Source organism: Somniosus microcephalus, chromosome 13 (assembly GCF_052327205.1).
Source record: "Somniosus microcephalus isolate GS21.2 chromosome 13, FLI_Smic_1.0, whole genome shotgun sequence".
Classification (NCBI taxonomy): domain Eukaryota; kingdom Metazoa; phylum Chordata; class Chondrichthyes; order Squaliformes; family Somniosidae; genus Somniosus; species Somniosus microcephalus.
Genome location: NC_140999.1, coordinates 18,730,410 through 18,745,894, shown reverse-complemented (window position 1 = coordinate 18,745,894; position 15,485 = coordinate 18,730,410). Strand labels below are relative to the sequence as shown.

The 15,485-nt window shown below is 44.9% G+C and overlaps 1 protein-coding gene across 1 annotated transcript in view; it reads right to left on the bottom strand.

Moving 5' to 3' along the window:
- Positions 1-888: 888 nt before the first annotated feature.
- The window catches only part of bsg (basigin), a 54,355-nt gene continuing 39,758 nt past the window's right edge, over positions 889-15,485 (bottom strand). Inside the window, exon 9 of the mRNA XM_086004596.1 lies at positions 889-1,497. The gene's annotated coding sequence lies outside the window, so the exon portion shown is untranslated. The remainder of the gene's footprint in view (positions 1,498-15,485) is intronic.

The following is a 15,485-nucleotide window of genomic DNA, read 5'->3' as shown; positions in this document are numbered from 1 at the left end:
TGTCGACGGGGCTCCGCAATGGTGTCCAGATATCAGTTGTGACTTGCGTGCACTGTTCTCCCATGCTTACAAAGTAGACTCCATGTAGGCCAGCTCCTGAAACAAAAACCTACTGTCCCAAGAGACATTGAGAGACATTAAGAGATATTCAAGAATTCAAGAGATATACACTTGCCTTGAATATCTCTCAATGTCTCTTAATCTCTCCTGCTTTCCATCCTATCACTGACCTTCCCTTTTATTCTTTCATCCCCTCCCGCTTTTCCCAGCCCCTAACTTGCTTTAAAATCTATTCCTTTTCCTGCTTTTTTCCAGTTCTGACAAAAGGTTCTCAACCTGAAACGTTAACTCTGTTTCTCTCTCCACGGATGTTGCCTGGCCTGCTGAGTTTGTCCAGCGTTTTCTGTTGTTATTTTGGATTTCCAGCATCCGCAGTATTTTGCTATCGTATATTTAGTGTCAGTTGTGGCTCAGTTGGTAGCACTCTCGCCTCTGAGTCAGAAGGTTGTGGGTTCAAGTCCCACCCCAGAGACTTGAGTACAAAAATCTAGACTGACATTCCAGTGCAGTGCTGAGGGAGTGCTGCACTGTCAGAAGTGCCGTCTTTCAGATGAGACGTTAAGCCGAGGCTCTGTCTGCCCTCTCAGGTGGACGTAAAAGATTCCATGGTGCTATTTTGAAGAGCAGGGAAGGAGTTACCCTGGTGTCCTGGCCAATATTTATCCCTCAATCAACATTACAAAAACAGATTATCTGGTCATTATGTAGGGGGTGGTGTGTGGGTCAGCTTCACCTCTGACTTATGAGTGGTTCGAATCACTCCCACTCCCTTGGTTCTAGACCTTGGACTTATTTGGGGGTTGTGACAAAAGTGCAGCAGACAACTGGTTTTGGTGCAAGAAACGTTGATCTTTATTCAAGAGAGAAAATATAACAACAATCTTAACACTCTAATAAAATGGGGAACACTTCGATACACACGAGGGAAATTACAGTAGAAAAATACCTCACCCCTCCCAATCCCACTTTACTAGCTAAGTTGGGCTCTAGAGGACCAGGGATAATGCTCACCAAATGAATCCTCGACAGTTGAGCTGGTTCACGGTTTCGGGGTTCGCTGGATGTGTTGGTTGGTGCCTGCCGTACCCCGGACGCGGTAGAGGACTTTGACTGCGTGTCTGGTCAGTCTTTGCGAGTCCGCTGATGCGGTAGGGTGCGTATTGGATTTATCGGGTGAGTACCCACTTTTCTTCTGTTAGAGATAGGGTTTAGAGTCTTAAGTAAAATCTTACCCAGGGGTAAGTCAGGAATAGATTGCAGAGTGGAAAACTTGCGAATCTTCGGTTTTCTCCCAAGTTGGTTTTCTTTGATCGCGGTGGCCCAATATTACCCAGTTGGTTGGTGGTAATATTCGGTTGGTTGTTTCGTAAGGCCCTTTTTGCCACGAGGTGTCTGATGGTCACTGGAACTGTTGCTCTGGATTCTTCTTGTGTTGACCTGCTTACCGACCAAAGAACATATATATCAGAAACGCTGCCTACGGAGGGCACGGTCCATCATCAAAGACCCCACCCACCCCAGCCACAGTCTGTTTGCCCTCCTACCATCTGGAAGACGCTACAGATGCATTCGCACCCGTACGACCAGATTTAGGAACAGCTTCTTTCCCAGGGCTGTCAGCCTACTGAACTCCACAAATAAACACTAAAGCCTGCACATCTGCTGATGCACTTTATTATGGTCATATTTATGCTAATATATATGTACAAATGTATGTTGAAATGTTTAAGTGTCCTAACCCAAATTGTACTCTCTCGGGAGCCGCAAGCCTACATTTCGTTGTACTGCACTTGTGCACTAACAATGACAATAAAAGTTGATTTGATTTGAACTGTGAACTCCTGAGAACTGCCGAGAACTTGTTGTACTGTGTAACTGCTGATTGTACTCCTGCTGAACTGTTCTGCCCTTCCTGAGAAAACAGGCCTTCAATTATACTAATTGGGGCCTCCTAATCTGCACGCCAAATCAATCCCGGTTTATTGTAAGATTTTGGCGGGCTCGTTAATAGTAACTTGTTTATGAATGTGTGAAGTGGTTTCGGGATGGTTCCATGAGCTGTTGAGCTCTGACTTGATTGTGTTCAGGTTTCGAGTTTCCTGACTGGAACTGAGATTTCTATGGAGTTGGGTGAGGTGATTTGTTTTATGCATGTTTTGGATGGGTCCTGTAATTTGGGTGAGGACTGCTCTTCCGTGGGTCTATTGTTAGAATGTAAATTGTCTGATTGGGGAACTGTCTAACGTCAATCAGCCCCTGACAGCTTGATTAACTGATTAACTCCAATACTCAAACTGTCTATTAGAGGTCGATCCCATCTCCTGTTGCAGCCTTTTCCCTGTACAAGCCCAAACATGCTTTTTAAAAAACCAAATCTTGGTTTTTGACCTTGAATCGCCCTGTTAGGCCCAATATTTTATCACCCTGAAGTGGTTAGAAAAGAGTCCAAAGTCCTTTTTAGGGTTTTTCTCCGAATTTTGGGGGATCTGTGAATTTTGAGAATCTTACAATTATCACATTGCTGTTTATGAGAGCTTGCTGTGCGCAAATTGGCTGCCGCGTTTCCTGCATTACAAAAGTTCTGATGAAAGGTCATCGACTTGAAACGATAACTGTTTCTCTCTCCCCTGATGCTGCCTAACCTGCTGAGTAATCCCAGCATTCTCTGTTTTTATTTCAAAAGTACTTCATTGGCTGTAAAGCACTTTGGGACGTCTGGTTGTCGTGAGAGACGCAATGTAAATGCAAGTCATTCTTTTTTTTATAAATTGTGTCTCGGCGCTGTTAAGAAGTATGAGCTGTCAGCGTGTAGTGCATTTGGAATGGAATGTCCAAAAACCTCTTTGGTAAGTTAAGGGTAAACTCTTTCCCCCAAAATGATTACATTTAAACTGTAAAGCAATGGTTTTAAAAAGGGTCAGCCTGAAACTAACTATAAAATAATCTCAGGATGTAGACAGCTTAAAAAAAAGTCTAGCAGTTTGAGACTAGACAGCTTGCACTTTGATGCTATAAACAGTTTATGTTTTCTCAACTAGGACTAATTAGATTGCACTAACTAATAGTTTATCCAGTTCTGGCGAAGGGTCATCGACCTGAAACGTTAACTCTGTTTCTCTCTCCACGGATGCTGCCTGACCTGCTGAGTATTCCCAGCATTTTCTGTTTTTATTTCAGATTTCCAGCATCGGCAGTATTTTGCTTTTGTAATAGTTTATCCTGTTTGCCCTAGTTCACATTTCTGGAGATTCCAAGATGAGGCCTGGTATCAAATATTCAGGAATTTGAATAAAGTCACGTGGTTTGGTTTTACACACATGGTGTAGATACACTGCACGTTTTGCATTGATATGAAATGTTTTTGGCATCACACTGTGCATGATGAGCATATAAACTTGCTAAACTGAAGCCAATTTGATGCCATCAGTGGGAGACTACCTAGGTGGTGTTGTGACACACCACTTTATCTTTGCACACAATTGCAATGGAGGATGAAGATGAATTTGAAGCTTTAAAATGCAGTTCAGCATAAGCCTGATTATTTTTAAACCTTGCCCAAACTCTCATCAACTTTCTTGATTACTCTCTCAGCCAAAAACCAGGAGGTATTCAGACTCTGCATCCTGTCTAATCCAGGCTGAGCTTCCTAGACCAGATTCAGTCCATTAACAAGACTGCTTTGGTCCACTTCCAGAACATTGCCTGCTAATGACCATACCCATTCCCCGCCACTGTCGAACCGTTAATTCACACCGTCACTAGTTTGAGGACTGACTTCTTGAATGCTCTCATCACTGGACTCCTGAACTCCACCCGTCATAAACCAGCTAATTCATGCTCTCCTGAACATCTGCCCCTTCTGTCCTGACGCTGGGTGAAAGGCAAAGATAGATCTAAAAAAAAAAGACATATGAAGAGGAGAACAAAGAGAAAACATAAATAGAAAGGAAACGGAGGAAAATAGACTTAACAGAAAGAAAGGACCCACACAAAGAGAATAGAGAGATGAAGGAGGGGATAGAGGTGGACTGGAAGAATTTAAACCTGCCCCTAAACTTGCTTTCCATTTCCTGCTTTTTTCCAGTTCTGACGAAAAGTTATCGACCTGAAAAGTTGACTCTTTCTCTCTCCACGGATGCTGCCCTGGCCTGCTGAGTTTTTCCAGCTTTTTCTGTTGTTATTTTGGAAGAATTTAAATGCAGGAGAAAACAAACAGAAAGAGGGAGATACCAAGTTTATTTGTGATTATGAATTGACACAAGATCAAGCAATACATTAAGTGTGTAATCACAAGCAGCCATTTGGCCCGTCGAGCCTGTGCCGGCTCTCTGCAAGAACACTTCAGCTCGTCCCACTCCCCTGCCCATTCCCTGTAGACCTGTAATTTTTTTCCTTCAGGCATTTATCCAATTCCCTTTTGAAAGCCACAATTGAATCTGCCTCTACCACCCTTTCAGGCAGTGCATTCCAGATACTAACCACTCGCTGCATAAAAAAGTTTTTCCTCATGTCACCTTTGGTTCTTTGGCCAATCACTTTATTTGTGTCCTCTGGTTCTCAACCCTTCCGCCAATGGGAAGTTTCTCTCTATCTGCTCTGTCCAAACCCCTCATGATTTTGAATACCTCTATCAAATCTCCTCTCAGCCTTCTCTGCTCGAAGGAGAACCCCAGCTTCTCCAGTCTATCCACGTAATTGAAATCCCCTGGAACAATTCTTGTAAATCTTTTCTACAACCTCTTAGGCCTTCACATCCTTCCTAAAGTGCGGTGCCCAGAATTAGACACAATACTCCAGTTGAGGCCAAACCAGTGATTTATAAAGGTTCATCATAACTTCCTTGCTTTTGTACGCTATGCCTCTATTTATAAAGCCCAGGTTCCCGTATGCTTTTTTAAACCGCTTTCTCAACCTGCCCTGCCACCTTCAACGATTTGTGCACATATACCCCCAGGTCTCTCTGTTCATGCACCCACTTTAGGATTGTACCCTATAGTTTATGTTGCCTCTCCTCGTTCTTCCTACCAAAATGTATCACTTCGCACTTTTCTGCGTTAAATTTCGTACTATACTTCCAATTTTGTGTCATCTGTAAATTTTGAAATTGTGCCCTGTACACCCAAGTCCAAGTCATTAATATATAAAGAAAAGCAGTGGTCCTAGTACCGACCCCTGGGGAACACCACTGTATACCAGTCCAAAAAACAACCGCTCACCACTACTCTTTCCTGTCACTTCGCCAATTTCATATCCATGCTGCCACTGTCCCTTTTATTCCATGCTCAACCCAGTTGATTTGGTGTGTTATACAAATCAAAATGGCTGAAATATAATCACCCGAGAAGATTCTGTGTATATCTCACATCCTCACACAATGGGAGTACAATATGAATTGCACACAGTGACTGTAACATTTGCATATTGAATTATCATTGGCCCGCAGGCATCTGTAAGGAATACCTATTATATTCACGTGATCACATGCTGAGTTGTCATTGGCCTGCAGGCATCTGTAAGGACTACTATTGTTCTGAAGACCCAGGCTAGGGGTCCTAATGCCAGGCTTTTCCCCACGGTGCTGATATGAGTAAGACCATCAGACCTAATGCTTAATAAAAGAGTTAAACTGTAATACTCCGTTGTCCTGCAAATTATTAGTTTTATACAAAGTGTGTAAAACAAGACATGGTGTCAGAACAGGGATTTAAAATGGACATCGTTGGAGCTCCCTTGCCTCGAATGAATTGGGAATCTTTGAACTTACCTAGAGAATGGCGCAAGTTCAAGCAACACGTGGAGTTGATGTTCTCTGGTCCGCTGAAAAGCAAAGGGGAGGAAGAAAGATGCAGCTACCTACTCCTGTGGATCGGAGAAAAAGGGAGAGACATTTTTAACACATGGTCTCTCGCCGCGGATGAAGCAAAGGTACTGAAAAGTTATTTTGACTGTTTTGAATCATATGTGATGCCCAAGACAAATACGATATTCGCTAGGTACAAGTTTCAGGAGAAAGTACAAGGAGCTAGTGAGTCGTTTGAACAGTTCGTGACTGAGTTAAAACTGCTGGTAAAAGACTGTGAATATGCAGATAAAGATGAGATGGTCAGAGACCGCATCGTGTTTGGAATACATTCAGCTAAAGTGAGAGAGAAACTTTTGAATGTTGGGTCCGGGCTAATGCTGGACAAAGCTATGGACATAGCTAGATCGCACGAGATAGCCCAAGCACAGTTGAAAACCATAACCGGCGCCACGAGCAGCTCGTGTGAACAGACAGTGCACGCAGTTAATAGACACACACCAAAGAACACCGCCCAGAGAGCGTGTTTCAGAACAGAAAGAACAGAGAGTTCTAAAAATGAGAACACAGACATAAAACGCTTCAAAAACTGGATATTGTGGAAACAAGGTGCATGGGGAAAAGGAGCACTGCCCTGCCAAAGGAAGGCAATGTGCTAAAGGTGGTAAACGGAACCACCTTGCTAGTTTGCAGGACTGTTTTTGCAAAATCAGTACACACAGTGACAGCCAAATGCCAGATAGAGAGCCAAATGCAGAGGAACTGTTTATTGATTCTGTGTCACAGAAAAAACAGATTTCAGAGACTGAGCAAGCCTTTGCAGATATTGAGATAGGAAAACAGGGCACAGAGCTTAAGTTTAAACTAGACACTGGAGCTCAGGTTAATGTAATTCCTCTGAGTGAGTATCACAGCTTGAAGGATGAGTGTGAGCTACAGCCCACCTCACGCAGACTGACCAGCTATGGGGGTGAGCAGCTCGTTATAAAAGGCACATGCGTGATGAAATGCAAGTACAAAGAAAGCGACATGATGTTGGACTTTTACATTGTTGACACTCGAGCACCTCCAGTGCTAGGTCTAAAGGCATGTTTAGACATAGACCTCGTCAAGCTAGTGCTATCATTGACAGCACCAGTTGAAAAGCAGTCATGGAGGAGTTTGCTGACGTTTTCAAAGGAATCGAACTATTCCCAGGTGAATGCACTATTCACCTTGACCCAGCAGCAACCCCTGTGGTTTGCCCACCGAGAAGGATACCCTTTGCTCTACGTAGTCGCCTGAAGGAGGAGCTGCAGAGCATTGAGAATACAGAAATCATCGTCCGGGAAACAGAACCGACAAAGTGGGTCAACGCGTTAGTAGTGGTTGAGAAGCCACGTACAGGCAAGCTCAGAGTCTGTCTCGACCCCAGAGATTTAAACAAGGCTATCAAACGCCCTCACTACCCTCTACCAACGCTAGATGACATCACACCCAAGCTAGTGGGAGCACGTTACTTCAGTGTAATGGACGCACGATCAGGATACTGGATTATCAAGCTCACGGAAGTCATCTAAGCTAACAACGTTCAACACACCATTTGGACGCTACCGATTTCTGCGTTTACCATTTGGTCTTCTCAACTCAGGATGAATTCCAGCGGAAGATCGACGAAACCTATGAAGGCCTCGACGGAGTAGTCGCAATCGTAGACGACATCCTCATCTATGGCAGGAATAGAGAAGAACATGACAGGAACCTCCGTGCGATGCTACAAAGATCACGGGAGAAAGGAATCCGGCTCAACCCCGAGAAAAGCATAATCGGATCCACCGAGATCAGTTATTTCAGGCATCGCCTCTCAACTGATGGCATTAAGCCGGATCCAGAGAAAATCTCCGCCATCAAGAAGATGGAGCCGCCGAAGAACCGCACAGAGCTAGAGACAGTACTAGGCATGGTTAACTACTTAGCCAAGTTTGCCCCGAGCCTCTCCGAAATCAACGCACCCATGCGTCAGTTGCTCAAACAATCCAATGAGTTCCTGTGGGACAAACAACATGACACAGCATTTCAGAAAATGAAAGACCTAATCACCGGAGAACCAGGACCAGTTCTTGCCTACTTCGACCCCAACAAAAAGCTCAGACTACAAGTGGACGCGTCAAAGTACGGACTAGGCGCAGTATTACTGCAAGAAGGAAAGCCCATCGGCTACGCTTCCAGATCTCTCTCAGACAGTGAAATCAACTATGCTCAAATCGAGAAAGAGCTATATGCAATTCTGTTTGGATGTAAGCGTTTCCACCAGTACGTCTATGGCCGACAAGTCATTGTGGAATCCGACCACAAGCCCCTCGAGTCAATCATGAGGAAACCACTAGCCGCAGCCCCACCAAGGCTACAGAGAATAATCCTTCAGCTACAGAAATACGACTTCACAATCATTCACCGTCCAGGCAAAGACATTCCTGTCGCAGACACGCTCTCCAGAAAGTCTCTTAGCTACCAGGACAGCAGCCTCAGTGAAGGCATAGATGTGCAGGTGCACATGGTGTACAACAGCTTACCTGTGAGTGACTCAAAACTGAAGGAGATCCGAGCAGGAACAGAGAAAGATGCACAACTCACACTGCTGAGCAAAGATGGATGGCCTGAGGAAAGGAGGAAATGCCCTCAGAGCATATCTGAATTCTGGAACCACAGAGACAAACTGTCACAAATCAACAGAATCGTCTTCAAAGGGGAGAAAATCATCATTCCTACCAGTCTCAGAGAAGAGATGTTGACAAAAATTCATGCTGGACATATGGGCATGGAAAGATGCAAAGAGTACGTGACATTATGTTTTGGCCCGGAATGTGCAAACACATTGAGGACATTGTCGGAAAATGTTCCATTTGTCTAGAACGCTGCCCATCAAATGTCAAAGAGCCCATGATACCTCACCGTATCCCAGACAGGCCCTGGCAGGTCGCGGCAACGGATCTGTTCACATGGAACAACGAGGACTACATAGTGACTGTTGATTACTACAGCAGGTTTTTTGAACTGGACAAGCTTCACAGCACCACATCTGCAGCTGTGATCCACAAGCTAAAGGCAGCCTTTGCCAGGCATGGCATGGTAGAGACTTTAATCTCAGACAATGGCCCCCAATACAAATCAAAAGAGTTCGATTCGTTCGCCAAGGCATGGGATTTCACACATGTCACATCAAGCCCACATTACCCTCAAAGTAATGGCCTTGCTGAAAAAACTGTCCAGATTGCAAAAACACTCATGGACAAAGCCAAAGCGGACAAAAGAGACCCCTACATCAGTCTCCTTGAGTACTGCAACACTCCGGTTGACAACTTCAAGTCACCAGCACAGCTGTTGATGAGCCGCAGACTTCGCTCAATCCTTCCAAGCACCAACCAGCAGCTGCAGCCAGAGGTCGTCAGCTGCAAGCAAGTGCATGCAAAATGTGTACAGAGACAGCAACACCAAAAGCGATACTATGACAGGTCAGCTAGAAGGTAAGAGCCCATGGAATCCAGGGTGCCTTGGCACATTGGATACAAAACTGGCTTAGTGGCAGAAGGCAGAGGGTGATGGTCGAAGGTTGTTTTTGTGACTGGAAACCTGTGGCCAGTGGGGTACCACAGGGATCGGTGCTGGGTCCCTTGCTGTTTGTGGTCTACATTAATGACTTGGATATGAATGTAAAGGGTATGATCAGTAAATTCGCGGATGATACTAAAATTGGTAGGGTGGTAAATAGCGAGGAGGGTAGCCTCAGTCTGCAGAACGATATAGATGGGTTGGTCAGATGGGCGGAACAGTGGCAAATGGAATTTAACCCGGAAAAGTGCGAGGTGATGCACTTTGGGGGGTCTAACAAGGCAAGGGAATACACAATGAAGGGAAAGACCCTAGGCAAGACGGAGGGTCAGAGGGATCTGGGTGTGCAGGTACACAGATCCCTGAAGGCGGCGGAACAGGTGGGTAAGGTGGTAAAAAAGGCATATGGGATACTTGCCTTCATTAGCCGAGGCATAGAATATAAGAGCAAGGAGGTTATGATGGAGCTGTATAAAACACTGGTTAGGCCACAGCTGGAATACTGTGTGCAGTTCTGGTCGCCACACTACAGGAAAGATGTGATCGCGTTAGAGAGGGTGCAGAGGAGGTTCACCAGGATGTTACCAGGGCTGGAGCGCTTCAGCTATGAAGAGAGACTGGGCAGATTGGGTTTGTTTTCCTTGGAGCAGAGGAGGCTGAGGGGGGACATGATTGAGGTGTACAAAATTGTGAGGGGCATAGATAGGATGGATGCTGAGGAGCTTTTCCCCTTAGTAGAGGGGTCAATAACTAGGGGGCATAGATTCAAGGTAAAGGGCGGGAGGTTTAGAGGGGATTTGAGAAAGAACTTTTTCACCCAGAGGGTGGTTGGAGTCTGGAACTCACTGCCTGAAAGGGTTGTGGAGGCAGAAACCCTCACAACATTTAAGAAGCATTTGGATGAGCATTTGAAATGCCATAGCATACAAGGCTACGGGCCAAATGCTGGAATATGGGATTAGATCAGACAGGGCTTGATGGCCGGCATGGACACGATGGGCCGAAGGGCCTCTATCCGTGCTGTATTACTCTATGACTCTATGACTATGACTACTGCCGCCACTGCACAATGGAGAATCCAGCAGCATGACTACTGGAAGCCAGCAGTCGTCATCCAGCCAGCTGACAGAGCGATCGTATCACGTCTGCACCCCAGAAGGACAGGTGTACCGCCGCAATCGCAGGCACCTCCTGAACACCAAGGAACAACACCGTCATTCCGACGAGAGGATCAGTTCAACAGAGTGTGATGAACAGAGCAATACACAAAACACATCATACTTACCTGAACCTAAACCGGAACCTGAATTGTTGACCGATTCAGGAGCATGCTCAGTTTCATACCACACAAGGTCGGGATGAGAGGTCAAGCCAAGAGTTATCCTTGACTTGTGAACTGTCAAAGGGTGTAGGCGGATCGCTGCCCTAAAAAAAAACTGTACATCGTTATTGAAACATTGAGATGTTTTCAGTGCTAGTTAAATGCTGAGTTTACTTATATGTTTATGCTACTGAGAACATTATGTAGGTTTAAAAGTAATGCATAACATTTTTCTTTTAAAAGGGGATGTAACATTTGCATATTGAATTATCATTGGCCCGCAGGCATCTGTAAGGAATACCTATTGTATTCACGTGATCACATGCCGAGTTGTCATTGGCCTGCAGGCATCTGTAAGGACTACTATTGTTTTGAAGACCCAGGCTAGGGGCCCTAATGCCAGGCTTTTCCCCACGGTGCTGATATGAGTAAGACCATCAGACCTAATGCTTAATGAGAGTGTTAAACTAATACTCCGTTGTCCTGCAATTTATTAGTTTTATACAAAGTGTGTAAAACAAGACAGTGACCTCTGGTGGACTAGAGGAGTGCAGCATTATAAGAACATAAGAAATAGGAGGAGTAGGCCAATCGGCCCCTCGAGCCTGCTCCGCCATTCAATAAGATCATGGCTGATCTGATCCTAACTGCCAATCCACTATCACAGAACCATCTCCTGCATCTAACAGAATTAGACACACGAAATAGGAGCAGGATCAGGCTACACGGCCCCTGGGCCCGCTCCGCTACCCACAGGGCCATGACCGATCCGAACCTAGACTCATGTCCAAATTCCTGCCCGCTCCCCGTAACCCTTAATTCCCTTTACTTCTAGGAAACTGTCTATTTCTGTTTTAAATTTATGTAATGATGTAGCTTCTAGTGTTTTTTGGGGCAGCATATTCCATGGACCTACCACCCTCTGAGTGAAGTAGTTCCTCCTCATCTCAGTTTTGAAAGAGCAGCCCCTTATTCTAAGACTATGCCCCCTTAGTTCTAGTTTCACCCATTATCGGGAACATCTTCCCCGCATCCACCCGACCCAACCCCTTCACAATCTTATATGTTTCAATAAGATCGCCTCTCATTCTTCTGAACTCCAATGAGTAGAGTCCCAATCTACTCAACCTCTCCTCATATGTCCATCCCCTCATCCCCGGGATTAACCGAGTGAACCTTCTTTGTACTGACTCGAGAGCAAGTATGTCCTTTCTTAAGTACGGACACCAAAACTGTACGCAGTATTCCAGGTGCGGTCTCACCAATACCTTGTACAACTGAAGCAATACCTCCCTATTTTTATATTCTATCCCCCTAGCAATGAAAGCCAACATTCCATTGGCCTTCTTAATCACTTGCTGCACCTGCATACTAACCTTTTGAGTTTCGTGCACCAGGACCCCCAGATCCCATTGTACTTCAGTACTTTCCAGTTTCTTGCCATTAAGATAATAACTTGCTCTACGATTTTTCCTGCCGAAGTGCATAACCTCACTTTCCAGTATTGTATTCCATCTGCCAAATCTCTGCCCACTTACTTAGCCTGTCTATGTCCCCTTGCAGGTTTTTTATGTCCTCCTCACTCACTACTTTCCCCCCCATCTTAGTATCATCTGCAAACTTTGATATGTTACACTCGGTCCCCTCCTCCAAATCGTTAATATAGATTGTAAAGAGTTGGGGACCCAGCACTGACCCCTGCGGAACACCACTAGTTACTGATTGCCAGTCTGAGAATGAACCATTTATCCCAACTCTCTGCCTTCTGTTAGATAGCCAATCCTCTATCCATGCCAGAATATTACCCCCAATCCCGTGATTTTTTATCTTAAGCAATAATCTTTTGTGTGGCACCTTGTCAAATGCCTTTTGGAAGTCTAAATACACTACGTCCACTGGTTCCCCTTTATCCACCCTATATGTTACTTCCTCAAAGAACTCCAGCAAATTTGTCAAACATGACTTCCCTTTCATAAAACTATGCTGACTTTGTCCTATTAAATTATGATTATCCAAATGTCCTGTTACGGTCTCCTTAATAATGGACTCCAAAATTTTACCTACCACAGATGTTAGGCTAACCGGTCTATAGTTTCCAGCCTTCTGTCTACTGCCCTTTTTAAATAAGGGTGTTACATTAGCAGTTTTCCAGTCTGCCGGGACCATTGCCGAGTCCAGGGAGTTTTGGAAAATTAGTACCAATGCATCCACAATCCGTACCGCCACTTCCCTCAAGACCCTAGGATGTAAGCCATCAGGTCCAGGTGATTTATCCGCCTTGAGTCCCATTATTTTACCGAGTACCACTTCCTTAGTGATTTTGATCGTGTTTAGCTCCTCCCCCCCTTTAGCCCCCTGTTTGTCCAGTGTTGGGATATTCTTAGTGTCTTCTACTGTAAAGACTGATGTAAAATATTCAGTGTTTTTGCCATCTCCATATTTCCCACCATTAATTTCCCGGTCTCATCCTCTAAGGGACCAACATTTACTTTAGCCACCCTTTTTTCTTTTTATATAACTATAAAAACTCTTACCATCTGTTTTTATATTTTTTGCTAATTTACTTTCATAATCTATCTTCCCTTTCTTAATCAATCTTTTTGTTATTTTTTGCTGTCTTTTAAAGTTTTCCCAATCCTCTATCCTCCCACTAGATTTGGCTACCTTATGTGCCCTTGTTTTTAGTCGAATACTATCCTTAATTTCTTTACTTAGCCACGGATGGCTGTCTTTTCTTTTACACCCTTTTCTTCTCAGTGGAATATATTTTTTTTGGAAGTTGTAAAATAACTCCTTAAATGTACACCACTGATCATGTATCGTCTTACCCTTTAATCTATTTTCCCAATCCACTCTACTCAATTCCGCTCTCATACCTTCATAGTCTCCTTTATTCAAGCTTAGCACGCTTGTTTGAGGTCCAACCTTCTCACCCTCTAATTGAATATGGAATTCAACCATGTTATGGTCACTCATTCCAAGGGGATCCTTTACTAGGACATTTTTAATTAATCCTGTCTCGCTACACAGGACCAGATCTAAGGTTGCTTGCCCCCTGGTCGGTTCAGTTACATACTGCTCAAGAAACCCATCCCTAATACACTCAATGAACTCACCCTCAAGGCTGCTCTGCCCAATTTGATTTGTCCAGTTAATATGATAATTAAAATCCCCCATAATTATAGATGTTCCCTTATTACAAGCCTCAACTATTTCCTGATTGATACTCCGTCCAACAGAGTTGCCACAGTTCGGAGGCCTATAGACTACGCCCACTAGTGTTTTTTCCCCCTTATTATTCCTTACCTCCACCCAAACTGTTTCATTGTCCTGATCTTTTGACCCAATATCATTTCTCTGTATTACAGTGATTCCTTCCTTTATTAACATAGCCACCCCACCTCCCCTTCCTTCCTGCCTGTCCTTCCTGATCGTTAAAATAACCTGGTATGTTTAATTCCCAGGCATTGTCACCCTGCGGCCATGTTTCTGTAATGGCCACAAGATCATACCCATATGTAGTTATTTGTGCCATTAACGCGTCTATTTTGTTACGAATGCTACGTGCATTCAGATAGAGAACTTTCAAAGATGTTTTGTGACACTTAGTTCCTGCTTTTGCCCTTTTTATTACTTTACCTTTTACTCCATACCTTCTGCCTCTTCCTGACATGCTCTGGTTTTTAATTTCCCCACTGCTACCTAATTCTATGACCTCTGTTGTCATTTGTATTATTTGCTCTCTAGGAACCTCCCCCCGACTAGTTAGTTTAAAGCCCTCTCTACAGCCCTAGTTATATGATCCGCCAGGACTCTAGTCCCAGCACTGGCCAAGTGAAGCCCGTCCCAACGGAACAGCTCCCTCCTGCCCCAGTACTGGTGCCAGTGTCCCAGGAAGCAAAACCCATTTCTCCCACACCAGTCTTTGAGCCACGCATTTAACTCTCTAATTTTATTTGTCCTAGCCAAATTCGCTCGTGGCTCAGGTAATATTACCCTTGTGGTTCTGCTTTTTAATTTGGCCCCTAGCTGCTCAAACTCCCTCAGCAGAACCTCCTTCCTTGTCCTATCTATGTCATTGGTACCAACATGGACCACGACAACTGGATCCTCCCCCTCCCACTTTCTCTCCAGTCCAGAGGAGATGTCCTTAACCCTGGCACCGGGCAGGCAACACAGCCTTCGGGACTCTCGCTCTCGGCTGCAAAGAACTCTATCTATCCCCCTAACGATGCTATCCCCTACCACTACATTTCTTTTAACTCCCCCCACTTGAATGGCCCCCCGCTCCACGGTGCTGTGGCCAGGTTGCTCATCCTCCCCGCAGTCCCTGTTCCCATCCTCACAGGGAGTAAGAGCCTCGAACCTGTTGGACAAGTGCAAGGGCTGCGGCTCCTCCAACACTACCTCCTGGATCACCGTACCTGCCTCACTTCTAGTCACACCATCCTGACCCTGGCAACGGACTACATCTGAATTAATTAATCTAATTGGTGTGACTACCTCCTGATACACAGAGTCCAGGTAACTCTCCCCCTTCCTGATGTATCTCAGTGTTTGAAGCTCGGACTCCAGCTCTTCAACACGGAGCTGGAATTCCTCGGGCAGCCAACACTTACTGCAAATGTGATCACCGTGAGCATCAATGGTGTCCACCAGCTCCCACATATTGCAGCAGCAACACATCGCCTGATCTCCCATTCTATGTAATTAATT